At 39.0% G+C, this 27,394-nt stretch overlaps 1 protein-coding gene and 1 pseudogene across 1 annotated transcript in view; one reads left to right on the forward strand and one right to left on the reverse strand.

Moving 5' to 3' along the window:
• The window catches only part of LOC129494430 (fatty acid desaturase 2-like protein FADS2B), a 35,696-nt pseudogene extending 21,836 nt beyond the window's left edge, over positions 1-13,860 (reverse strand).
• Positions 5,591-27,394, forward strand: part of LOC129494193 (olfactory receptor 1009) — a 96,357-nt gene continuing 74,553 nt past the window's right edge. The window contains exon 1 of the mRNA XM_055300944.1: positions 5,591-5,604. The gene's annotated coding sequence lies outside the window, so the exon portion shown is untranslated. The remainder of the gene's footprint in view (positions 5,605-27,394) is intronic.

The following is a 27,394-nucleotide window of genomic DNA, read 5'->3' on the forward strand; positions in this document are numbered from 1 at the left end:
TAATTTCCCATAAAACCTTCCACAGATATTTCAATGAGAATCAATGCCTCTTTCTACTTCAATAGCAAGTGCTTGTTCCTTTCATTGGCATTAATGTCATTCTGTCATGTAATATGTTCAGCAATTTGAACATCAATCTCCTACACTTGAAGACTCTTTTCCAAAGGCAGGAATGAGGTGAATTTTGTTTCATGTCCAAAACACAGTGTTGTGCTCACAAAGGCCATGTTCAGAGATTCATAATTATTCAACAAAGACATCATATGTTCTGCTACACTGATTATCATTTATGGTGGAATCCATGTGTTACCTTTTTTGTTCATTTCTATTTAAATTCTACTTAGTTAGCATACAGTATATTAGTTTCAGGTGTATAATGTGATTCAACCCTTGCATATATCCCCCCTCAGTGTTCATCACAAGTGCCCTTCTTTTTTTTTCTTTTTAAATTTTCTTAGAATTTTGCCATAGTCTAAGAAACTTCCTTTTTTTTTAAAAAAAATTTATTTATTTATGATAGTCACAGAGAAAGAGAGAGAGAAGCAGAGACACAGGCAGAGGGAGAAGCAGGCTCCATGCACCGGGAGCCCGATGTGGGATTCAATCCCGGGTTTCCAGGATCGCGCCCTGGGCCAAAGGCAGGCGCTAAACCGCTGCACCACCCAGTGATCCCCCCACAAGTGCCCCACAAGTGCCCTTCTTAATCCCCATGACCTATTTCACCCATCTCCAGCCCCCTCCCCTGTGATAACCATCAGTGTGTTCTCTGCAGTTAAGAGTCTCTTTCTTGATTTGCTTCTCTCTCTCTTTTTGTTGGTTGGAAGATGAATACAGAAGAGAAGAGAGTGTTACACGGCCGACAAAGGACTTCAGTTACTGAGCTGGTATGTAGAAATTGGGTGAAGAGTAGACTGTCATACATTGAATATTTCCTATGTACCAGTCACTGCACTAGGTGTTTTAAACATTAATTTTTTAGTCCAAAATATTTCCATAAGCAATTATTATCCCCATTTTAAAGACAAATAAACTGTGGTCTGGCAGTGTGGTAACTTGCTAGTGTCAGACATGGATGGGTAGCTTGCTGGAAAGTGTCAGGCAGCAGATGGTGCCAATCTAAACAGAGAAGGAAACAGTCTGAGCCTTCACTGTAGGCCACTTGCCTGCGCTTAGGCTACCTACTTAACCTGGGAAATTGTGAGAAAGAAGGAAGTGAATATTGTCCCAAGCCAGCCGTTGCCAAAATGCCACATCATTAGTCAAGCTAGGGTCTCCAAAATCTAGATCTGGGCCAAGTGAAGGAAGAACACCAGGTTGGCCTTGAACATGTTCATGGACTCTAATGTTCTTCGCAGTTCTTGGAAATCTTCCACCAACTGGGACTGAGAAATGAATATTCAGAGAAGGAACTAATTCCCTCAGGGAACACAAATGAACACAATGAATAATCTCTTTTATTCATACCTTAATTTAATGAATAAAAATTTATTGATATTAATATGTTTAATTGGGAAAAATTAAAAACATAAAACCATGAACAAACAAAAACTTTTAAAAAGGTTATGATAATATATTTTTTTTTCTGGAGAAGAGAAAGATGAGTAGTGATTTATAAACTGTCCTCAAACTGTTTTGGAACTCAGAATGGGTTATTTTTTTTTGAGGGGCGTGGTTTTTGTGTCTAACAGTTGCCTTTTATTTATTTAGTCCTTTATTTTTTAAAAAAATTATTTACTTGAGACAGAAGAGAGAGAGGGAGAGAAAGTGAGCACAAGTGGAAGGAGGGGCAGAGAGAGAGAGAGAGAGAGAGAGAGAGAGAGAGAGAGAGAGAAAGCAGGATCCCTGTGGAGCAGGGAACCCAATAACCCAATGCATGACTCCATTCCAGAACTCAGGGATTGTGACCTGAGATAAACTCAGATGCTTAACTGATTGAATCACCCAGGCATTTCTAACAGTTGCCTTTTAAACCATCAATATTGTTTTAGGTGTTGTTTGATCTTTGGATTATGCTTTGGGGAGCCACGTTGTCTAGATGGATCTGTGTTATTATCCTTAGGGGTACAGTTTACACAGAATTTTCTACATAATCAGCAGTTTAGTATGTGCGAAGGGCTCGTTCATTAAAGAGGATGAACATAGGAAAATACAGTTCACTTAGATTAACTTAAAGGATGACTTTCCTGTGAGCTGCTTGATGGAGCCCCAGAAGCAAGGCAGGATCTCTGGTGGCATTAGTGTGTGTCTGCTGCTGTGTGTGGGTCCTGGTCTGTGTCTGTGTAACATGTGTACGTGTGTGTGTAAGTACAAGGTTACGTTGGTTTACCAGCTTGCCGAGCAGACTGTAGAGTCAGTGCAAGTGCTGGGAAGAGCTGTCTTTTAGCTTAATGATTAATGGGTTTGAAACAAGGACAGGGGACACAGTGACCTGAGTATAAGAAAGAGAGCAGGATTGTTCAGATACATGAAAGGAGAGACATTTGCAGTGTGAACAAAATACAGGAAACAAACATTTTCATTTTGAAATTGCCTATATGCGCATATCTGAGTATATGTGTGTTTTACACACACACATATGAATATGTATATTTGTGTATCCATATAGATGTACTAAAGAAAATTTACAGCAGACTTTTACCCCCAGAGACCAATACTCCTTTAGATAATGAATGATTGTCTTACAGCTCTCAACCATTAGTGGGATTTTCTTTTTCTTTGAGAAAATTTTAGGAAAAACAAGCTTTGTGTCACCTTCCTTTTTTAAATCTAGAGCCTCTTTTTCTAAATAGTGGCGACATATCTGGATGTTTTTCAATTGCTGGTGCTACCATTGAGTTCATAACAATAGTATCTAAAATTTATTGAGCATTTACTATGTTCCAGACACAGTGCTAAGGACTTGAAGTGCCTTTAACTCTTTCCCTAATCCCCCAATATCTCATAGGAGGTTGGTGCTACGGTTGTTGCTATTTTACAAAGAGACAGAAACCAAGTCATGGAGAGTTTTGGTAACCTGTGGCAGGGCTGGGCTGTGAGTCCAAGCATGCAGCCTCAGAGCCCTTGCTGCCAAATACAGGGCTGTGTGTCCTGACACACAGCTGTGCAGGATGCAAGTGAACCTGAAGGGTGAGTATAAAGTGTTCATCTGAGGTCTGCACCAAATCAGTTCTGTGTTCTCAGTTTCTGCCTATTCCTTGGTGAGTTTGTTTCCTCATTTCTTTTTTAAAAAAGATTTTATTTATTTATTCATGAGAGACACAGAGAGAGGCAGAGACATAGGTAGATGTTAGAAGCAGGCTCCTTGCAGGGAGCCTGATGCAGGACTCGATCCCAGAACCCTGGGATCACACCCTGAGCTGAAGGCGGACGCTCAACCACTGAGCCACCCAGGCATCCCTATTTCCTCATTTCTTAAAGCAGAAACATTATCCTTATTATATCCTCCTCATAGTGATATGTAGACCAGTACTTGGTACAAATTATTTCTGAATTACACAGAATCTGAGCAGTTTTAACAAAAAAGTTGCAAAAAAAAAAAAGCTCAATTATATAGTTAAAATCCCTCTAAGCTTTAGGTAAAATCATCCCACTGAATGTTTAATCTTACAGAGACCCTGTCCTTTAAAAGACAGTATTGCAGGAAGCCAAAATATTAGAGAAAGAAAGAGTGACACCCTTCCTTGGGATTACCTAAGGGGTTGGGGCCAGAAAGAAGTAACTTGGAGTCCCAGTTCTTTGACACATCAACTGTGGAACTTCCAGAAAGTAATTTATTCCTCCTAGACTATTATTTCACCAAGTTTAAGAAGGGTTGTTGTTAGGATATATTCACATCTTTCATTCAGTAGCTATTTATGGAGTCCCTACTACATGTCTGATTCTATGCAGGTGGGTTCTTGAGGGCCCAAGGATAAGAAAAATACAGATATTCACTGCTCTTATGGAACTTACTTTTGCAAAGAACATAGATCCAGACATCTAACAGTTAAAGCAGCCACTGGAAAAAAATTTTATGTGTCCATTGCCTGACATGAAGTAGGTACTTAGAGACGTGGAATTAATTTGGTGCAGGACCGAAAATTTCATTCCTTTCTTACATAGACGTCTAAGGAGGATGACATTGCTTTGAAATATGCAGAATCTATTCATTCATGCTATTGCAGGCTCACCCAGGCATGACAGGCTGGGTCTCACTGAAAATGATCAGTTCTTGGATATATCTGGAAAGAGTCAACTGGCTCTTGTCCCCGTCCCTCCACATGCTCCTGTGAAGTCCTGAGACTTCACTCACTTTTTTGTTTCTCTCCTGGCTAGGCTCTTTTGGGGGGCAAGCTCTCCAATGAACAGTGACTTAAGGTACAATTTCACAATGTCAAAGTCCAAGTTCATGGCTCTGAAGACATCCTGTAAATTAGAGAGAATTGCTAGAGGCTTAGGAGGCACACACTTACCTACAGAATAATCCCCTCCCGGACCTCATCCTGTGCCCATCTTGGGAATCAGTAGACTCTGTAACAGAGGATTTCTTCTAACTCCAGGAGGGTATTTCAAGTTAAATAATCAAAACTACCCTTGGAAATCCTCTATGAAAGCCTCATGCTGGAGATCCACCTACTTAATGCACTGCTTCATGAGGCAAGCCCAACACTGCCAGGACATTCCTGAACATTGAAAGAGATCACTCTTTATCTTATTAAGCATCAGAAGAAGCAGTTGGCTTGAATTAATGAGCCATGATGACTCTTTAAAGCCCAACATCAGGTTTGGTGGACATTGCTCACACTACCTGAGGCATGCAGTAAGCACGGCTAATCATGAAAATCCCATTTCCCATCAAATCTCCCTCTTGGTTCTTGGCCAAAGCCAAGAGGAATGAGTCCTTTGGACTAAATTATTTCATAAAAGGACAGGTAAAGTTGATAATGGCAGTGTAGGACAAATGAACAAGAGAGCGTGGGAGCACAGTCCTGAGGTCTGGGCTGTCTAAAGTAGCACGCTCTTGGCACAGTTTGGCACTGAAGGGGTCTCATCACATTTTCTAAAAAAAAAAAAATGTTTGGACAATCTCTACAAGGGCTTGTGACAGCCAGGCATATAATAGAGGTGACCAACTGTGTTTTTTCCCATCGTGTCAAACAGCACCCTATAGAGGCTATGAGAAGCAGTGGTGGTTCCTATATCCTGCTTATATTTGGAAGTAAGAGATGTTCTCTTACATCCCAGGGATTTAAACAGTTTTTGGGGAAGGAGGATCCTCCAAGAGGTAGATGCTAGACTTTCTGCTATTGTGGCTTTGGGGACACATAGGGTCTCTAGATTCAATGATGTAAAAAGGGCTTTGTATTTTCTAGAACCAGTCCAGGCTCTACTGTCCATTCCGCTTCTGTACACTTCCTCTGACTCCCTTGGGAAATGCTACACTATATGATCTCAAAGGTATTTTTTAACTGTCACATTCTACAAGTCTAAAACTTAATTCCCCCAACCAGGAAGAGAGCCATTCAGTGATTAAGGTGATTAAAGTATTTTGGGATTATCCAGTGAAAAATCATTCTACTTGTTTTACAGGAGCAGATTAGGATGGAAACATTCTAATGGATCAAGGTAAGTGTGTAGGAGAAAGGTAAGCCATTGAAATTTTACTTTACTTTAAGCAGTCATGCAGAGTCCTAGAACAATGAGCCAACAATAATGTTTTTCTGAGCTCATTGTTTTTTTTCTGATTCCCAGCAAGATTTTCAGGCAATACTGTGATAACAGAACCTGAAGACCTACAGATCTTTCCAGAATAGTAGGCATTGTCCTGCTATGTAGACTCTTTTCATTGTTCTGTTGAGTAGTACAACAAAGGAGTTTAGGCAGTCTTAGGGTATTTAAAAGAATTTCCTAATAGAAGCTGGATATTGTGTAAGTCATGAAGTTCTCTATTTGAAAGACCTGTAAAAATAGGCTATGTTATTAACACTCTTGAGCAAATATAATCCTGCTAAAGGAAGGAGAGAGGGTAAAAGGATGGGGAGGGGGATAGTGCCAACATCTGTTGCATGTATCCTATGTGCAAGGCACTCTATGGGACAATTCATAGTCAACACCTCAGTTCTGCGAGGTTCCCTTGCTTCTGTCGTAAACATAAAGATACCAAATCTCTCAGAGGAGAGAAACATCTCCAAAATGCCACAGTAAATAGGTAAATAATAGAGCCAGGATTTGAACTAGAAGCTTTGTGACTTTAAAGCCATGAAGCTGTAATAGTTTATTCTAGCCTTAACATGTAGAATTCTTTTTCTGAAAGGCCTCTCAAGAGATAAATGATGCCAGATTGTTTAGGAATGATGCTAAAATCAGTATGTACCTGCTGGGCAGATAGTGACGTCGTCTCTCCACATTAGATTTTAATCCCCTGAATCACTGCCTCTGGCTCCAACCTACCTCTCCAGACTTACCAGTCACCATTACCCTTCATGAACCATCTTGTCCACCAGACCTCTCCCCATTCAATAAATACTCCATGTCTCTGTTGTTCTGAAGCTTTGTACATCTGTTTCTTTGCCTTGACTGCCTTCCTTCATTTTCTCTCTATAAAAATGCCTCACCCTTCCATATTCAGATCAAATATTGCCTCTCCTCTCCCTAGGAAAGTTATTTATGATCTCTGGGCTCCCACAGCTCATATAACTTTTGAAATTACATTGTAACGAAACTGTGTACTTATTCCTTCTCTCACGGTATTTGTGTTTTTCTTTTTTTTCATTGAAGTATACTTGACATATAAAATTAGTTATAGGTGTACAATAGAATGATTTGATATTTGTATGCATTGCAAAATGATCACCATAATAAGTCTAGTTAACATCTGTCACCTTAGTTACCAAAATTTTTTTCTTGTGATGATAGCTTTTAAGATTTAATCTCTCAGAAATTTTCAAATGTAAAATATGGTGTTGTTGACTATAGTCACCATGCTATATATTACATCCCCATGATTTATTTATTGTAACTGGAAGTTTGTACTTTTGAACCCTTTCACCCTTTTCTCCAACCCCATACTTCCTGTCTCTGGTAACTGCCAATCTGTTTTTTTTTTTTTTTTGTATCTATGAGTTTGATTATTTGTTTTCTTTTTTAGATTCCACATATAAATGAGATCATAAGGTATTTGTCTTTCTCTGTCTGATGTATTTCATTTAGTATAATGTCTTCAAGGTCCATCCATGTTGTTGTAAATGGAAAGATTTCATTCTTTTTTTAATGGCTGAGTAGTATATCACATTTTCTTTATTCATTCATCTGTCACTGGAGACTTAAGTTGTTCCTATGTCTTGGCAATTGTATGTAATACTGTTATGAGCTTAGGGGAGCAGATATCTTTTTGAATTAGTGTTTTCATTTTCTTCAGATAAATACTCACAGTGGAATTGCTAGATCATGCAATAGTCCTATTTTTAATTTTTTGAGGAGCCTTTATACTATTTTCCAGAGTGGCTGCACAAATTACATTCCTACCAATAAAGTACAAGTGTTCCCTTTTCTTCACATTTTCACCAACACTTGTTATTTCTTGTCTTTTGACAATAACCATTCTAACAGGAGTGAGGTGATCTTTCATTGTGGTTTTAATTTGTATTTCCCCGATGATTCAGGTTTTATGTTCATCTTTAATCCATTTTTAATTTTTGTGTATGGTGCAAGATGGTGGTTCAGTTTCATTCATTTGCATGTGACTGTCCAGTTTATCCCAACACCATTTTATTGAAGAGACTATCCTTTCCCCAAATTCTTGGATTCTTTGTCATAATTAATTGTCCATATACGTCTGAGTTTATTGCCAGGTTCTCTATTCTGTTTCATTACAATGTGTCTGTTTTTTTTTTTTTTGCCAATACCATACAGTTTTTATTACTATAGCTTAGTAATATGTATTGAAATCAGGGAGCTGAGCTCCAGGCCCAGTTCTCTCTCTCTCTCTCTCCACTCTTCCTCGAGCTTTGTTATTTCTCAAGATTGCTTTGGCTATTTGGGGTCTTTTCTGGTTCCATAGAAAATTTAGGATTCTATTTCTATAAAAAATATCATTGTAATTCTGATAGAGATTGCATTGAACCTGTAGATTGCACTGGGTAGTAGAGACATTTTAACAATATTAATTTTTCCAACCCATGAGGACATAATATCCTTCCATTTATTTGTATCTTCTTCAATTTATTTCATTAATGTCTTGTAGTTTCCAGTGTGTGGATATTTCACCTTTTGGGGTAAATGTATTCCTAAGTATTTTAGAGTTTTTTTTAAATTTTTTTATTTTAGAGTTTTTGAAGACTAAGGCCATGTACTATTGATACCTACTGTTTCACTCTGCCTGGAATATGGCATGTGATCAATGGATGCTTGATAAATCAGGGCAAGGATGAATGAAAAGGTTAATATAAAATTTTTCTAACGAGAAAGTTGGGAGCATTCAATAGAGTTGAGCTCAGAGGATACAAGTCTTAATAACTACCATCTTTTTCTTACCCAGAATTTCCCTTTTTCATCTGTAGCCTTTTGACTCCTTTCTCAACCACAATCCCTACTCCTTAATCCATTCATAAATTTGTACCAATACTCATCCAAGCGCTATTTCCAAAACAGTAGCAACAGAGGAAAGATATGACTATTACTTTGCTTTCACAAATAGCTTAGACATCCTACTAAATTTTTGCTATTATTTGATGGGGGATGGAGAAATGTGCTTTACTGTAAAAGCAGTATGATCTTTACAGGAAGAGAAGAGTATGGAAAATCAGAGGCCTGAGACAGTCTTGCCTTTACAAACTTAAGTACTGTTGAGAGGTTGTGCCCTGCACAAAGGCACCCAGCCAAGAGCGAATGTATGGGCTGAAATCCAGTAAGAATTCTGTTTGCCAAATCTTGTGCTGCAATCAGCCAAGAAGTGTTCCATCCTAATTCACATTAAGGTACAGTGCACAGGACAGCAGCAGAGTAAGCTGCTTTATATTGGGTAAATTACTTAATTTCTCCAGCCTCAGTTTTTTTTTCCTAAATGTGGATAATATGCCATCTATCCTGTCCAATGGGTTAATTAATTTCTTTACTCATTCTAAAACCTTATTGAGGATCTAGCTTAGTGGCTAAGACCTTAGGCTTTGGAAATCAGACCAAATAAATAAATCATTAAGTGGCCGCATTTAAAAAATATTATATTTTGTTTAACTGAGGTTAAATGTTGAAATTTCCCAAAATTCAGGAAAGAAACACCAATAGAGAATGAATGAATGTGTGTGTGTGTGTGTTTGTATACACAGTCACAAAACAAGATAATAAGAACATGGAATTTGATTTACTCACCTAGAAAACCTCACCAGAATAGTCAACATCCAACCACATACTCAATTCCCAAATCTTTGGGTCATTTCTCTTATGCTTACCCTTCTCAGGTCTCATGTGCTCCAAGTCTAGAACAAGTGGCTAGAACAAGTGTCTTCATATTTTGGGTAGAGCATGAGATCTGAATAGGTCAGTTTGTAAAGAGAATTTGGTCTTTGCCCTTATCCTGGAAGACATCCTTTTTGGAATGGAGAAGATTCACTTGAAGTCACCCAGATTCCCTTTCACCCAAAGGAATAAGCAGATGTTAATCTTTTTCCACTGCAATTCATTCTATTGTTTGAGAACTTTCATAATTTGAAAGCTTTCCCTATACCAAGATTTTTTTTTTCTGTGATGCTTTCTGCTGAGCTCCAGCCCCAGTTCTCTCTTTTTCCAATCTTACTCCCAAATCTGCTCACCCTCCTGGCTTCCTTATCCTGTAATGGATATAGCCACCTAGTTCCTTATGCTGCATATCCACAAGTCAGCCAGGCTGTTTCTTCCTGATTATTCCACTAGTCAATCACCACATATTATAGATTATGTCTCTTACACATCCTTGGCACCCACCTTCTCTTTTCCATTTCTAGAGTCAATGCCTTATTTAGGTCTTCAACATTTTCTCTGGTCTTCCTCCTTCATTTTGGCTTAGTCTTCTTCAGTTTAGCCTTCTTCACTTTCTACATAAGGAGAAAGTGTCTCCTTATGGCCTCTCTTCACCTATTAGCACCTCAGCACCACTTTATTTCTACCTCTCCACCTGTTTTTCTACTTGAACCATTATTTCAGTGAGAACCAGATTATTTAAGAAATTCTGACAACCCAGAGAAGATGCAACTATTACTGATTATTGCTTTCCTTTCATCAATGGCTTAGAACCTGGTTGGTTTTGTTGTGATGGTTGGAGGTGGGCAGGGATGCTGTGCTAAGGCCGTGTCACTATGTGTAATGGAAGAAGAGAAAGAAGAGGGAAGACATAGCTCAGCACTCAAGACCCTTTCTCTTCCTCTCCTTTGTCTTTTCTCTTTATCTACCTCTCCTCTCCAGCCCCTCCTCCTCATGCTGTGAAAGTCACTGATGCTAATGGAGCCCATACTCTGTGCCAGTATTGTGCTAAGTGAAGAAAGAGGCTAAGCTGAGATGCCCATTCTGGCTAGGTGTTTAGTCCTGATGTGAATCCTGTTATCACTCTACCTCTGTGAAAATCTTGCCTCCTCCTGCCCCATCTTCCCCTCCGTTGACTCCATAGAACCCTTTTGGAGTTGCACACAATGCTCCTGTCATCCACGTGGTAGTCCTCCAAATAGCTGAAATGGACTTCTGTATTTCCTCTAATTTTTTGTCATCCCTTCCCTGTCATATTGGCCTTTTATCCACACAAGAAAGAACTAGAGTTTTTCAGTGTCCTTCTTAGAGTGTGGCTGTCCAGAGATAAGGAGGATACTTAACTTTTTTGTTGTTGTTGACCTGGACATGCTGCTCATGTGCATGCATCACAAGATTGCATTTGTTCCTTTTCTACTTTTGCCTTACATAAAACTTGTGGCCAAGTAGTGTTTCATGTCTTGCCTTCAAATGCTTTGTTAGCCTCATTTCAAAAATTGTAAAATAGCCCATCATATGGATATATTATTAACTATATAATCAATCCTTCTTAGACTTACAGGTTGTTCTTGGCTTTTCCCCAGTGAACTTTTCTCAGGTAAGAAGACTAGACCTAGACTGTAATTTTAGCACCGCATTGTTAGTTTTTTTTTTAAGGATTTATTTATCCATTTTTTTGGAAGGGGGAGGGTAGAGGGAGAGGAAGAGAGAGTCCTAAGAGACTCCCTGCTGAATGTGGAGCCCAACTTGGGGCTTGATTCCATGATCCTGAGATCACAACCTGAGCCAAAACCAAGAGTCCAGTGCTCAACCAACTGCACTGCCCAGGTGCCACACTGTGTCATTAGTTTTAAATCGGATAGTTTGCAAACAGTAAGATACACATATGTACAATAACAGGAGCTGATGTACCCATTTTGTTTCATGGACTTATTTGTCTGGTCTTTTCTTTGGAGAAAATTACAGCCCATATCAGAAGAACTAAGTAATAATAAAACACAAGCACTGCCATTTTTTCAGTATTTAATCTGTGCCAATCACCTTAGGCACTGTAGACTTTCACAAGGCGAAGATGAAAGTATTATTACCTTTACTTTCTAGATAAGGGAGCCGATGTTCCAAGAACTTCAACAGCTCCTCAAGACATTGTTAATAAGTAGTAGAGCTCAGATACAAGCCAGGCCTGTGTTGTTCCCAAACCTGTACTTTTAATCTTAGGCTAGACTCTTAACAAGGGTTTTAGAATGGCTGACTACATGAATGAATGAGTGAATGATCCTACAAGAAAGGCTATCATTATTCACCCTTTATGAGGAGAATGGAAGGTTGGAGAAGAGTTTCCATATAAATAAAAGTATCCCTCTCTGGGCGCCTTTGGGTCCAGGGCCAGCACACAGAGACTATACTTTCTTTGGTCCAGAGTTGCCTTTCAGGGCACACCCTGCAAACACCTCTGAAGTTGTAGAGTAAGCATCTGGCTGTATGTTCTGCCCTCTTTCACTAGAGAGCATCGTGCTTCTACACCATGGGCCCCCTCTGATCCCAATCAGATGACACCAAATAGAATCAGAATTTCTAAACTGGTGGTGAACAGGAAATAATCACCCCATCCCTGAAGTAAGGATGCTAGTGAGATTGATAATAGGTACAATTTAGTGAAATTTTATTAAGTGTCTGGCATTGTGCTAAACACTTCACAAGCATTCATCCCATTTACCATAAACCAGTCAGATGAGTAAGGTCATTCTCATTTTACAAATCATGAAGCAGAGGCTAGGAGCAATTTCAGTAACTTTCCCACCTTTACATAACCAGTTTCAAAGTTCAGGCTCCTTGAATTCTGAGCAGCAATGGAATATTTATTGCACTTCTCAGAATTCTTCTGGAGCCTCCCATCCTTCCCAAGCCATCTTCGTTTGGAAGAATCTTTTCTCCTAACATTTTTAGATTTATTTATCTAAAGTCTAAGGTACATGGCTTACCATGCTCAGGATTTTCATTCTTAATATATGAATTCTAAGGTGGCATGGGTATTCTCCCTAAAGTTCTGATGGTTTCCATCTTATTCCTCAATCCTTCCTTGTTGGATAGAGTTGGATGCAGAATCATGGTCTTTTCCTAACTTTTGGGAGATCATATCATCAGCAAATTTCAGATTTATCAGCTCAGCTATTCAGGCTGAGTGAGTTTGTCAGTTATTTCCAGGGTTATGGAAGGCCCACATTTTTGCCAACACATCATCTGAGCTGATCCTATGATTTGGATTAAAAAAGCATCATCCATAATTGTAGGTTTGCATTATTGTTATTAACATTTTGATACCTATTAGATGAATCGCTGTCTGTCTTTTATACACCCCATTTATAGGAGTCTGAGAAATTTCTACTTGGTCACAGACACTTTTTCCCCAGATTTTACTCACCCATTTTTAACTTTCTTCTTAAAAGACAGTGACAGATGGTAGCCACACTTGTGGGTGAGCATAACATAATATATAGAGTTGTTGAACCACTATGTTGTACACCTGAAACTAATGTAACACTGTGTCAACTATTCTCAAAAAAAAAAAAAAAGCAACATAGACAATGACTCTAATTCAAAACAGAACAAAGCAAAATCCAAGATACTCAACAGCATCCATGGTCAACATCTGAGCTCATCTCAAAGCAGGAGGCTTAATTTGCTTTCAGGTTCTTGCTGGATAGGAGTCCTGAAAAAATTGGTTTGGGAGGAGATGAGCAATTGTGGAGTTTGAGCACATACTCAAAATGCTTTTGGGAAGAAAGCCAAGTCCCAGCCACCCAGCACCTGGAAGAGAGAGGACAGAGCTCTGAGTTCCTTACGGTGGCATCTTGGCCAGCATAGTGGTTGAGGACCTGGTGCCCACCTGGATTCCTGTTGGCTCAGCTGGTAACATTGTAGACCTTGCAATTGATCACCAGCCACTGATTACCTTCCTGATTGTGTCTCTGGATCTCCTGCCAGCTGTACGTGTTGAAGCTTTTTCTGGGCATGTCACATTGCCCATTTGCCTCCTGTTTTACAGAGTCCTCACCTCTTCCCATTTCCTTGATGCTTATCCCCTAGATACGGCTGACTCTTCCCTAAAGGCTCCTATTCTCTGCATGCTTGTCTTTAAGTTTCATTGTCACTGTATCCCTGAAATTTCTGGATTGACCGATAATAAAATGACTCTTTTCCTTCCTTCTTATTTCACTGTAGTATGATGCCTGCCCAGAAAACTTCTTTTTTAGCCTAGTTACCTCTTCACACACTTGACAGCAAACATATCCCCAGCTTCTCAATTCTCTGTCTGTCCTGAATCTTTTCTGCCTGATAGAGGCAGGATCACTTTTTTTTCCCTGGGAGATGACACTAACTTTCTCTCTTCCCTTCTCCTTTCTCTGCTGGCAGGTGTCTTAGCAGCATCCCCCTTCAACATTAAATGTCTCTTAGGAAAGAGCCTGGGCCAATCACAGTAGCTCCAAAAGTTGTGGCCTGCCCCAGGGTGGGAGGGTGGGGGCAAGGCCCAGGACACAGGGCTGTCCTACACTGCTACCCCATGGGGTTGGGTTCATGAGCTCTCTAGTGTGCCTGTAGATGGAGACATTTAGGTTTGTTAATTCCACATGGGAGCAAAAGCTTTCAAAATCTCCAGGATGACACAAATGCTTGGTGGACTTGGGAAGTATTTGTGACAGCTGTTATTTCTCTCTAGCGTTTTCAAAACTTTTCTTTTCTTTTTTTTAAAGGTTTTATTTATTTATTCATGAGAGACACACAGAGAGAGGCAGAAACACAGGCAGAGGGAGAAGCAGGCTCCTCACCGGGAGCCTGATGCAGGACTTGATCCCAGGACCCTGGGATCACACCCTGAGCTAGCTGAAGGCAGGTGCTCAACTGCTGAGCCACCCAGGCTTCCCATAAAACTTCTTTTTTAAACAACCATTTTTGAAAGAATGGTTTAAGCTTACCAAAAAAGCCAATGGGCAGAAAACTAGTTTTTCGCTTTTTCTCCTTGAAAGCTGTCCAAATCTGTTGCACTCCTAAAGCGAACAGCAGCTGATGTTTGCCAGAACGCATGATGGTTTACCTTGCCACGTGCTATAACTGATTTAATCCTCATATCAATCTTTTGAGGGAGGTACTATTAGTGTTCTATTTTCCAGGTAAGAAAACATGAGCTGAAGACCTCAGGGAACATGCCAGAAGCACTTCGGTGACAAGTAAATTGGTGTAGGAATCCAGACTTTCTGATTCCAGATTCCTGACTTTTTCCCCTGTGTTCTCCAAACCTAAGCTCTAGACATATATGATAATAACTTGACTCAGTGGTTTAGAAATGAGGCATAAGGAGAGCTTCTGGTGTAGTGTACTGGCGATGGTGAGGGGGAAGGGCCTTCATTTCAAGAGAAGAAGCAGCATGAAATAATAGAAAACATCCATTCTCATATTTGGAGATCAGTCCTAAGTAAATCATCAGCCCAAGATTTATATACTAAGGGTTTTTTCCTAGTACTATTATAATTTTTAAAATTCAGGGGTGGTCTAATGTCCAGCAATAAGGAAGAAGGCTGATGAACTATGTATATGTTGAATATTCTATAGAATATTCTATAGAATATATCTTTTTTAAAAGATAGATTTATTTATTTATTTATTTATTTATTTACTTATTTATTTATTTATGAGACAGACAGAGAGAGAGAGAGAGGCAGAGACACAGGCAGAGAAGCAGGCTCCATGCCGGGAGCCCGACGTGGGACTCGATCCCGGGTCTCCAGGATCACGCCCTGGGCCAAAGGCAGGTGCCAAACCTCTGAGTCACCCAGGGATCCCCTCTATAGAATATATCTATAAATATCTATAGAAATTTTAAAAAGAAGTTTTAGGGGGATCCCTGGGTGGCGCAGCGGTTTAGCGCCTGCCTTTGGCCCAGAGAGCGATCCTGGAAACCCGGGATCGAATCCCACATCGGGCTCCCGGTGCATGGAGCCTGCTTCTCCCTCTGCCTGTGTCTCTGCCTCTCTCTCTCTCTCTCTGTGACTATCATAAAGAAATAAAAATTTTAAAAAAAGAAGTTTTAGTGGAATTTTTAAGTGCATGGGCTCATGTATACAATATAATGAAAAAATCAGTCAATAAAATTCTGTTACTGAATAGTATGTGATTGGAAGCAAAAATGTTAAAATATTGCTATTGGTTTGGATTATGGTGATATTGAAACATTTTCTTTTCTTTATTTATTTATTTTTATTTTATTTTATTTATTTTTTTCTCATCTTTATTTTTAATAGTATTTTTAGAAAAAGCAGAGTTTTTTTTTTAATAAGGATCCAAGAAAAAAATGTATAAAGCATGAATTTTGGAGCTAGATGAATCTGTAATCATATTTCTGCTTACCATTTATTAGCTGTAGGGCATCATGCAAATCACCTTACTTCTCTGGGTTTTAGTTTTCCCATCTATAAAATGAAAAAAAGCACTATTCTCAGGATTACATTGAATTAACATAGAGACTGTGGTGTTTACAGAACCCACCAATAGTTTCCATGATCTCTACATGGAAGTTTCATAAATCCAACATATATATACTTGGTATTTGTAGGTTATACACATACATTTGGGCTACCTGCAGAATTTCAGTATAATGGAGGTTTGAGGACAACAATCTGGCTGGAAATTTGTTGGGGGCAGGTAAACTGCCTGCCTAAGGGTGTAGGTTGGTCCTTTATGTAAGCTTGAGATAAAGTCATTTTGCTGTACTATGCAATGCAAGCACACTGGTGGGAAGTGTGGGTGTGTGTTGGGGGAGATAATCAAAGACTTTCAAACCATCCCTCCATTGGTGTTGCATTGGAAACACTTGGCGCATAGCAGGACCTCTGTAATCATTAGTTTCTTGTCTGTACTTGCTTGGATATTGAGTCTAGCTACTCGTTCCTTTAAACCTTCTGTACTTGTTCGTTTTGGAGGCAGGGGGGCGGCTTATAACACCGGAAATAAGAACCCTTGGATCCAGAAATATCTAAGCTGAGTATTCTTGCACAAGATTCTTATGATCTCTGTGTGTAGGTTTTCTTACTCTACAAAGTGGGATGAACGAAAACCATACTTATGAATTTGTAAAGAAGATTAAATTATATTATATATTGGAAGAAGCTAGTTTAGTGTCTAACACCTAGACCTGCTCAATAAACGTAGCAGTTGCTATTACTGTCATTGCACCAGTTTTATCTTTGCTTTTGAAGCAAAGGCCTGTGTCTGGGCCTCACTTCGTATTATTTGTGGCTTTTTTTTTTTAAAGATTTAATTTATTTATTTATGAGAGACACAAAGGAGAGGCAGAGAAACAGGCAGAGGGAGAAGCAAGCTCCTTGCAGAGAGCCTGATGTGGAACTCGATCCCAGGACCCCAGGATCATGACCTGAGCCAAAGGCAGATGCTCAACCACTGAGGCCCCCCTGTTCCCGGCCATTTTAGTGTTGTCATTAAAATGACCACCATTGTTAAGGCCAGGAGAAGAACCACTGGTATCTGACTATGGAAGGTGAGGCATTCTGGATTCTACGTCTTTCCACCCCCAAAACAAAGGACCCTACATCTGAGACTTTCCAGGGAAGGATTTCTGTCCTATTTTCTCTTAGGATGGACTGGCATTCAGTGGGCTCCATTTTTGTTTTACTCAATTCTGCAGAAGAAAAGAGAGAGCAGGAGAGAAGGAAAGTGACAGAAGAAATGATAAATGTGAATGAAATGAGACCAAACCCCGGAGGAAGCAGATAAGAAAGAAAGGAGTGGTATGGAGTAGAGAAAGGAGGCACTTCTGACAGTCCCCGACTCCTGCAAGCCTTGCCCCTTCATTGGGACTGTTTCCTTATTTGTAACATGAGATGTTAAAATTGATGGCCAGTGGCAACCCTTCAAGTTTAACTGTGTACAAAAAGAGAGAGAAACTGTTCTTACTTCATTTATAGGAAAGTGTAACGACTGGTTTCTGAGTAGTTTGTGTGTCAACAGTGCTAAGATTGTTGCTGGCCCTCTCTAGAAGGACAGGGGACAGTTTAGAATGATTTCTCATACTGGTCTTGTCACATAGGGAGAGCACAGGAGCCTTTGCTAAGTGGGGGCCAGAACCTTTCTATTATTTTTAAAGATAGTATTTATTTATTTATTTATTTGAGAGAGAGAGAGAGAGAGAGAGAGAGAGAGAGAGAGAGAGAGAGAGAAGCATGAGCAGAAAGACGGAGAAGCAGATGCTCTGCTGAGCAGGGAACCTGATGTGGGGCTTGATTCCAGGACCCTGAGACCGTGACCTGAGCTGAAGCAGATGCTTAACCTTAACCCACTGAGCTGCCCAGGTGCCCCAGAACCTTTTCAAATAGGGTAATAGAGCATGGCTTGGTTCCTGCTTTATGTACAAGATGTTTGGAAGGCTGAGAAAGTACTGGTAATGGAGGTTTTTCTTGCAAAAGGCCTCAGTACACTTGGTTTCCATCACACACTCCTTTTCAGAATGGATGCAAGTCGATCAGAATATGTGCGTATGTGGCTGTGTGTCATATCTTCCCCAGACTTGGAGAGGCTTGTCCCAGCCTTATAGAGAGCGATCCCTCCTCAAGGATTGTCTTCGTCATCATGTTCTAATTTCTTTGGGGGGAAAATGAAATAAATGCCTTCCTCAGAGGTAATGCTGAGGATAGTTCTGATTACAAAAAGGTGTGTGTTCCCCAAGATTTCCTTGAAGGATATGATTCTTTTTGAAAAGCTAGCATCTAAAAAAAAAAAAAAGCTAGCATCTTTTACCAGGGGAAGGTGAATCATTCAGGTATTTACAGATCCATCCACTGAGCCTATATCGAGGAGACTCTGTGGGCTGGCATTGCCTCTAGGCTTCTCTGGCATCTTTAAAAACAGTATGAGTCTTCTTGACATCATTACACCATATGAGATCAGAGTAGGGGTTATTATGACTTGAATGTATACTTTCAATCACTTGGGGGACTCAAGGCATGTCCTGGGTCAGGCAGGTTAGATGAGTACAAAACCTTCTGAATCCAGGTGCCCCCACCTCTCAGCCTGGAACTGTCAGATGCTTATGGAAGTTCTTCCTGCCATCAAGGACTTTCTTGCCTTTACATAACGCATTGAAGATTTACAGACAATTTAATTATTTTCTTGTTGCCATGCTAGATAACCTGGAAATAAGGAATGAACACAGCTTCCTTTTGTCCGTATGGAGAGCTGCTAAAAATAAAACAACTGAACAAAATGCACTTCTCCCCTCAACCCCCAAGCATTTAGTTTCTTTGCAGAGTCAGACTTCTAGGTTTCAAAATCCAAGACTAATGCTTCTAGCCCTGTGAACCTGGACAAATGCCTTCACTTTCCTCACTTTCCTCACTTGTAAAATAGGTATAATGCTAATAATACTGAAAACCTTACAGATTTTCTTTTGTGAAGATTAAATGTGCTAATTCATGTAAAATGCTGAAGACAAAGCTTGGCTTGTATTAAGTACTCTATATAAACAGTAGCTTCTTGGATTCTCTTATCTTTGAGTCAGCATGTTATTCAATCACGGCAAATATTTAATGAGTACTTGCGATTACTGGATATGCTGTCTTTACAAGAATTTTTTTCTCTCTTTGTAAAACATTTTATTTGTTTATTCATGGAAGACATACAAAGAGAAGCTGACACAAGAGGAGAGAGAAGCAGGCTCCCTGTGGGGATCCCAATGCAAGACTTGATTCCCAGGACCTCAGGATCATGCCCTTAGCCAAAGGCAGATGCTTAACTGCTGAACCCAGGCAGCCTGAATTCTGTTCTCTTAAAGGAAGTGGGAAAATAGTTAAATAGGCAGAGAAAGAGACAAAGATGTATCAGTGCAGCAACTGAAGTAGTGACACAGAATATCAAAGTATAAATTACAGACTGAAGAAGCAGGCTGAGGGTTCCTCCTTACACTGTCAACCAACCTTCTACCACTGGAATCTCTTCTCCAGGCTCCTTGTCTCCTTTTAAGTCAATCAGTAAACATTCTTCAGCTCTGCAATGTCATAAACTAACACAAAAGGGCCACCTTATGCACAATCTTATGGTGTAATGTCCTCAAAACAAAAGCATGGTCTTTTAGGTGAAAAATGAAAACCATTTTTTAAAGAAATTCTACAACAGGCGCTAATGCCACTTGTTGGTCCTGAGGACTCAAACTCTTTAAGGGAGAAAGAGACATTTGTTTGAAAACACCACAGAAAGCGAGAAAGCTCCGGTCTTAGCAGAACTAATCATGCCTCTTTTTGGCTGCTTTCTTCTTAAAAGTAGAGCACTTCTATTGACATTATTTATTGTCTTCAAACCACAATTTCTATCCTTGCTACATTGGGTGTAATGATACCCAGTCTGCCTTTTTAAAAAAGTGTTATGAGGTTCAAAAGTGATAGTGAAGATGGAATGAGGTTTTTAATGCAGAAACTTGTGATTACAAGATTTTTTAATTTTCCACAAGATCTATTTCAACTGGATCCATCGTAGCACAGAGAAAAATGAAACCTTTTTTATTAACCATAATATCATGCAGCCTGTTGGACTAACTGTAGGGGATTCAATTCTTCTGATGACTTGCTATGATTGGTTGCTATCTAGCTACCTATCTGTTTATAAAGTGCTTTGAGCTCCTGGAAGACTCACATTATATGAGTGCATGTGAGTGTAGCTGTTATGATCACCTGCAATCTCACTTTCCACAGGGGTTCATTTGGTGTGGGGAACGCCCTGGTTCTGTGAATGGAGTGACTGTAGGAAATGCACACCAGTTTTCCCAGGACAACTGTTCTGAAGCTCTTTATCATTTCAACAGGTTGTTTGAAAAACATCCTAATTAGCTTCTGGTGTTTTGGCTTTGAAGAGTCTCATTGTCTCCAAGCTGATATTCTAGTCACAGACACTCCCAGGACCCAACTGGTCTCCTGTTAGTTGGAGTTTGGCTGGCTCTGATCCTGCCAAGAACTGGATTCTGGTGCAGCAGCATGGCCTTCCCTTCTCATAGATTTCCTTGTGGTCTCAGCTGCTGCGAATCTCATGGGGAGAAAGGAGAAAGGAGAAAGGTGATGGTTACTGAGATGGGAAACATGAACATCCATGAACGCGTGTTCCATCAGTCAAGGAAGGGACAGGGAAGGATGTATCTGGGGATTAAATTCTAAAGTCTGGGGTGAGGGAGCAGGACTTTTCCTGTTTGGTTAGTCACCCTATTTGTAGGGTTCAGCCTAGTAGTACCTCCTCACCAAATATTTTGTAAACATATGAATAAATGCATGAATCTCCAACCAGGAGAATGGACTGAGTTTCAGGTTGCCAGGGCATTTAGCTGGCCTCTTAGCCACATCATTTGTAGAGAAGAATGCATGACTGAAGAGACATTCATTAAGCATCTGCGTGTATCTGTATATTTACCTCCCTCGTTTTACTTACCGCCTGGGGTGGGGAGGAAGGGAAGTGCTATTAACTCTATTTCTCAGGCGGGAGAAAGTATGTCTTTTTAGGTGAAGAGAACACTAGCATTGTGTTTCATCAAGATCTTGATGATGCTTCCCCTAAGTCCATGTGTATAAGTTTGTGTGTGTGTGTGTGTGTGTGTGTGTGTGTGTGTGTGAGCCACAGGGAAAAGGAAGATTTGACCTGCCAGAGCAAATTGCTCTGCAGGCAAAATCTAGACATGTGTCTTCGTGTGTGGACATAGGAATCCACTACAGTGATTTATATGATATGTGAGTAGAGGAGCCTCTGGAGGTGCTTTGAAAATATATATTAAAATAATTTTATGGGTTATTTTGAATTCAAGCATTTCCCCCCTTACATTCAGTACCACTATTATATGTCTTGAACATAGCGTTAGGAACTTACTAATGGAGATACAGACTATGCATCACATCAGAATAATTCCTATAAAGGAATTAAAGTGGCAAAATTAAACATTCTGACAAAATGGAACATGATGGCTATGTGAAAGAGTTATGTAAACTTCAAAAATAATGTGGATGATCACAGTGGGATTTTATTGATCAGTGATCATTGCATCCTTTGTTTTTTTTTAAGATATTTTTTGGGGTAGAGAGAGAGAGAGAGAGAGAGAGCATGTATAGGGAGGAGGGGCAAAAGGAGAGGGAAAAGTAGACTCCCTGCTGAGTGGGGAGCCCAACACATGGGGCTCAATCCCAGGGCACTGGGATCATGACCTGAGCCACCCAGGTGCCCTGCACTCCTTTGTTTTAAAGAGAGATGAAATATTTTTATTTTAAGAGAGTTTTTGAAGTCCATAGTTGACAGCCATTTAAGAACAAAGTCACTTGGTTCAAATCCTCCTTCAAATTTGTATTTTTAAAAATCTGAAACCTACATAAAAGTAGGTTGCAAGAATAGAAAAATAATAAATACTCATATACCTATCATCTTGATTCACCAACTGTCAGAGTTTTACCACATTTGCTTCATCTCTTTCATGGATGTGTAAGGACTCTATCTATTGATCCACCTATCTTTATTTATTTATATGAATACATACTCATGTATTATTTTTATATTAATGGACTTTAATCCATCTTAACTATTATTCATTTTACATATATTACCAGTTATGGTTAAAGAAAGCTGACTTCTTATCCTTTGGATATATAGTCCCATCAACTTTGGATGGGAATCTTTACCTCCTGGCACACAATGATATGCTAGTCTCATTTTTCCTGCCCCAACCCTGGAAGCAGATACTGAGTTCATGTTAAAAGACATTGTATTCAGAAACTAAGATCTTGAAGTGATCAGGAAGTCTTCTGAGAATTTGAATGTTCTTATGTATCCAGAGAATTTTTCATTTTCCCAACATGTCCTGGGAAGATCACAGTATGCTGAACGAGAAATAAAGCTACTTTCAGTCAGTAAATGACTGTAAATGCATGGTCAGTTCAGAAAAATAGGACCAATTTATAGGATGGAATCCTTCTCCTTCCTTTATTATAGTATTTTATTTGGGATTTTGTATGTAGCAAAGGAGAAAAATCAAATGTCAGAGTTGGGATTTCATTTTGCTTTTAAGAGAAAGTTGATTATCAAAGAAGGCATGTGCCTCCTCATAATTACACAGCAAGTGTGTGAGGAATGGAGGTACTGGTCACCTTTCTTAAGAGATTGTTATGAGGAGTAAGAAAATGCATTTAGCTTAGTATATGGAACAGTGGAAGGATAAGTAAATATTGACCGCTAAAAATAGTTTTGTATAGTGAATGATCAGCAGTAAAGAGGGTGATTGCTATATATAAAGAAGGGGCATCTTCTCTCATTTTATTCCCCTCAGTACCAAGTATTTTTGAGCCTCTTATACCACAAGGAGCAGGGGGTAGCCCTAACGATGCTTCATCTGAGCAATTTTTGCTAACATTTAGGGTCTAGAACTAGATTCAATATGAGTTTTTAAAAATAAAGAATATATTCAGTTAGGCTGGTGGCAGAAGTGAAGTTTTCAGGGTAAAATTTAGAATAAAAAGGTGTGGGAGCAGTTGAGGCATCCAGAAGATGGGAGATTAAGACAGAATAAGGATGTTCCAGAGAGTTATTACATACAATTCAAGAAACCCAAGTAAAGAACTTGAATTAAATCACAATGCTATATTGTATCCTGCTTTTATTTATTTAATGTATTTTTCCTTAACATTTCCTCTTTGAAAAGTATTCTTTGAAAAGCACAACTTTAAATGGTTAAACAACATTCCACATTATGGAGGTACCATCCTTTATTTAGTGATAACCCTAATAGTGGTTAGGTGATTCTCAAAATTTTCCCATTATTAATAACAGAATAACAAAATCCATTTCAATAAGTATATATTTGCATTATTTCTGTAGGAAAAATGCCTTGAATGGGAAAAACAGGGTCAAAGGGTCTTGACTATTTTTACAATGATTGATAACTGCAATAAAATTGACTTTGAGAATTTACGCTTATCAATTTCATTAGAAGTTTAATAATTAGAGGCACCTGGGTGGCTCAGTGGTTGAACGTCTGCCTTTGGCACAGGTCATGATCCCAGGATCTGAGGTTCGAGTCCCTTATCAGAATCCCCCTGCTTATGTCCCTGCCCCTCTCTCTGTGTCTCTCATGAATAAATAAATAAAATCTTTTAAAAAAGTTTAATAATTACAAAGGCAAAGGAATATCTGAGAACTAAGAGTCTGAATTCATATTGGCATACATCTGCTGCTAGATTATTTTCCAGAATCTGCCATTTTACTAGCAGATTCATTGACTGTTGACTATACTCTTTCCCCAAGTTTTGGGTGGTGCTGAGCTTCTAGTAGATGCTGATGGGATAGTTGTGGATTCATTTCTGTTGACACTGCATACAATGCTTGAACCAGAGATCTTTTTTTTTAATAATAAATTTATTTTTTATTGGTGTTTGATTTGCCAACATACAGAATAACACCCAGCAGAGAAGATCTTAAAGAGGGTTTGTCTCTTTACTGTGTAGGAAGATCTCTCCCAAGCATCACTTCTTATAGTATATTAATCAAAATGATTCAAGAAATACATAATAATTTTAGATAACTGTATAAGAAAGTGTGAGTGTCTTAAACACCTTTACTTTCCACTTTCTGACTTATTTTACTGTTTGAAAACTTCACCAGTAGCAAGTGTTACTTTTAACACAGTAATTTAATTAATTAATTTATTTTCTGGTGTAACATTCTTTTTATTTGAGTAGATAAACAATTTGTTTAGATGATATGTTTTCTTATATAATAGACTAAATACATTCTAAATATCATAGACATTTTCAATATGTAAAATTAAATGTCAATGGTGCATGAAATATATTTTTAAAATTTCAAAGAAATTAATATAAAATCATGTATTTAACAAACAAATTGTTTTTTTAAAATAAATTTTTGTTCTTTTGTAAGAAAGTTATCATTACTAACTTTGTTTTGGAAAGTGTTACTTTCTTAGGCTTCTGTGTACTTATATGTACTTAGACTCTTATGTACTTCTAGAAGGATAATTTAAAGAATTGAGTTATTAAGTTAAATATAAAGTTACATAAATTGAGAAAATGTGATAATAACTAAGTTAAATCACCTTGGTATAAAACATGAGAGGGTGGGATATATTGAAATAAGTAATGGCAGCCTGGGTGGCTCAGCAGTTTAGTGCTGCCTTCGGCCCAGGGCATGATCCTGGAGACCTGGGATTGAGTCCCATGTCGGGCTCACTGCATGTAGCCTGCTTCTCCCTCTGCCTATGTAACACAGTAATTTAAAAGAACAATAATAACAAAAAACTAGCAGAGCATGATGTTCTAACCTATCTAAAATCTTTATGTCTTCAAAGGGAGATAAAATTAAAAGGCATTGAGCAAACAAGTAAATTTAAAACTGGCTTTTGCTACCACTCCCTTTTTAATTTTATATCAGATTTTCTCCAGGACTAAATACTCAAGGTGATATATGTGTTCAGCTAATATTTATGACATCACTAATGGCTATGTGTTATTTTTTCTTCTTCACAAGACACAGGTAAGTATTTGCATTGCTACACTACAGATGAGGAAATTGAAGGTGTGGGAGGTTAAGCAGGTTATTCTGGATCATACGTTTACCAAGGGACTGAAGTGGACTTTGATCCCCAGTGTCTATGAGTCTAAGATACACTGCTAAGTTTATTATAGGTGATTTGCCATGGATAGTGTTAAATATTTGTGGCTAGTGTGTTTGGGTGATGTAGGGTTTGTTAATCATTTTAGTTGGTTGTAAGAGTTCTTATTTTGCTCTTTCTTGTTCTTAGTAATTCCAAGCTGGTAAAGGGAATTCCCCTCAGTAATGATGGAATAGTTTTTTACAAAATTGATTTTTAGTTATTTATTTTTTTACTTGTTTTATCTAAATTCACTTAGTTAACATACAGCGTATTACTAGTTTCAATAGTAGAGTTCAGTAATTCATCAGTCGCATGTAACACTCAGTGCTCATTACATCATGTGCCCTCCTTAATGCCCATCACCTAGTTGCCTCATCTCCCACTCACTTCCCCTCCAGCAGCCCTCAGTTTATTTCCTAGAGTTATGAGTCTTTTTTGGTTTGTTTGCCTCTCAGATTTCATCTTATTTTATTTTCCCCTCCCTTCTCCTATGATCTTCTGTTTTGTTCTTTAAATTCCACATATGAGTGAAACTATATGATAATTGTCTTTCTCTGACTTATTTTGCTCAGCATAACACCCTCCAGTTTCACCCTCCAGTGTCATGGAACTAGATGGAATAGGTTTTTAAGGAAGACTTTATAAAAGCCCATTAGAAGAAATAAATAGACAATGTTCATTAGTTCATTTTTTCAACAAATGAACTAATGCTCTTTTTACAGACTAGATGTTGAAGATACCAATAAGAACAAGACAAAACTAACCCTCAAATATCTTGGTTGAATGTGAGAGAAAATCATTATAGAAGGTTATGGGGTCACAGAGAAGAGAGTATCCAAAACTGTCTTTAAGAATTCAGGGAAGACTTGGTGGAGGTGATCCTAAGATGAATTTTGAAGAATGAAAAGGCCCCAGAATAGACTTTCTGGAAATGGAGATTCCTGCATGAAAGATTTTTCCTGCAAAGCTAACACTGGACATGGTCATGGCCTTCTATTTTGTGCTCTAATCTAGTCCATGTTCCAGGGATGGCCCCATGTAGACATGAAAGGCTATAATGCATCCATTCTTTTGCCTTCTGTCCAAATTCTAATAGAAATTCTCTATCAGGGATCCCTGGGTGGCGCAGCGGTTTGGCGCCTGCCTTTGGCCCAGGGCGCGATCCTGGAGACCCGGGATCGAATCCCACATCGGGCTCCTGGTGCATGGAGCCTGCTTCTCCCTCTGCCTGTGTCTCTGCCTCTCTCTCTCTCTCTCTCTCTCTCTCTCTCTCTCTCTGTGACTATCATAAATAAATGAAAATTAAAAAAAAAAAAAAGAAATTCTCTATCAGACCATGAGCTCATTTTCCTTTTTCTATCCATAACTGCAAATTCATTAAAAATGTTTCATTCTGTACCTTCAAGCTACCTTCCTTTGTCTCCTTTCATTCTTGCCAACTTCTTGAAAGAATAGTCTTCAGGTACTGCTTCCATTCCTAAACACCCATTTATTCCTATATTGGTGGCTAGCACCCCATTATCCACAGAAACTTCTGGGGTTATCATGACTACTTAACTGCCTAACCTGGGAGTTCCTGCTCAATAGTCACCCTCTTGGATCTCCAAGGAGCATCTGGCCCTGTTAAGCAGCACATTGTACTCTCCTGGCTTCTGAATGCAGGACTCCCATGATGCCTTGCCTTTTCCAATCAATCATTAGTGTCTCCTATCAGGTAAGCATTTCCTGAGGTTATGCCTCCTTCACATTTACCTTCTCTCTTTGTGCAAGAGTACTGACTCTCATTACTTTTCCACAAGAATGTCTCAAGGTCTCCCTGCCTCTACTTCTGGTCTTTTACTGTTGCTTCTGAATTGTATTTGGCAATTTGGTGAAGGCTATGAAACTTTCCTTGGAAAGATATTTTAAACACACAAAACAAAATACACGGTATTACAAAAATCTCAGTTATTTAAAAGTATGATCAAGGGTATGAGGATCTGTCTGCTTCTGTTCAATAGAACTTTCTGCCTCTTTGACAGTGCTTTATATCTGTGCTGTCCAGTACATGTGGCTGGTGAGGACTGGAAATGTGGCTAGTGCTGAGATGTGGTTACTGAGCCTGAAGTTTTAATTTCATTTAATTAATTAAAATTTAATTGTAAATAGTCATGTGTGACTGAAAGCTTGTGCACCAGATGAGTGCAGATCTAAATATTGATTTCCCCATACCTGCTAGAAAACTCTTAGCAA

Source organism: Nyctereutes procyonoides, unplaced genomic scaffold (genome assembly GCF_905146905.1).
Source record: "Nyctereutes procyonoides isolate TBG_1078 unplaced genomic scaffold, NYPRO_anot_genome, whole genome shotgun sequence".
Taxonomy (NCBI): domain Eukaryota; kingdom Metazoa; phylum Chordata; class Mammalia; order Carnivora; family Canidae; genus Nyctereutes; species Nyctereutes procyonoides.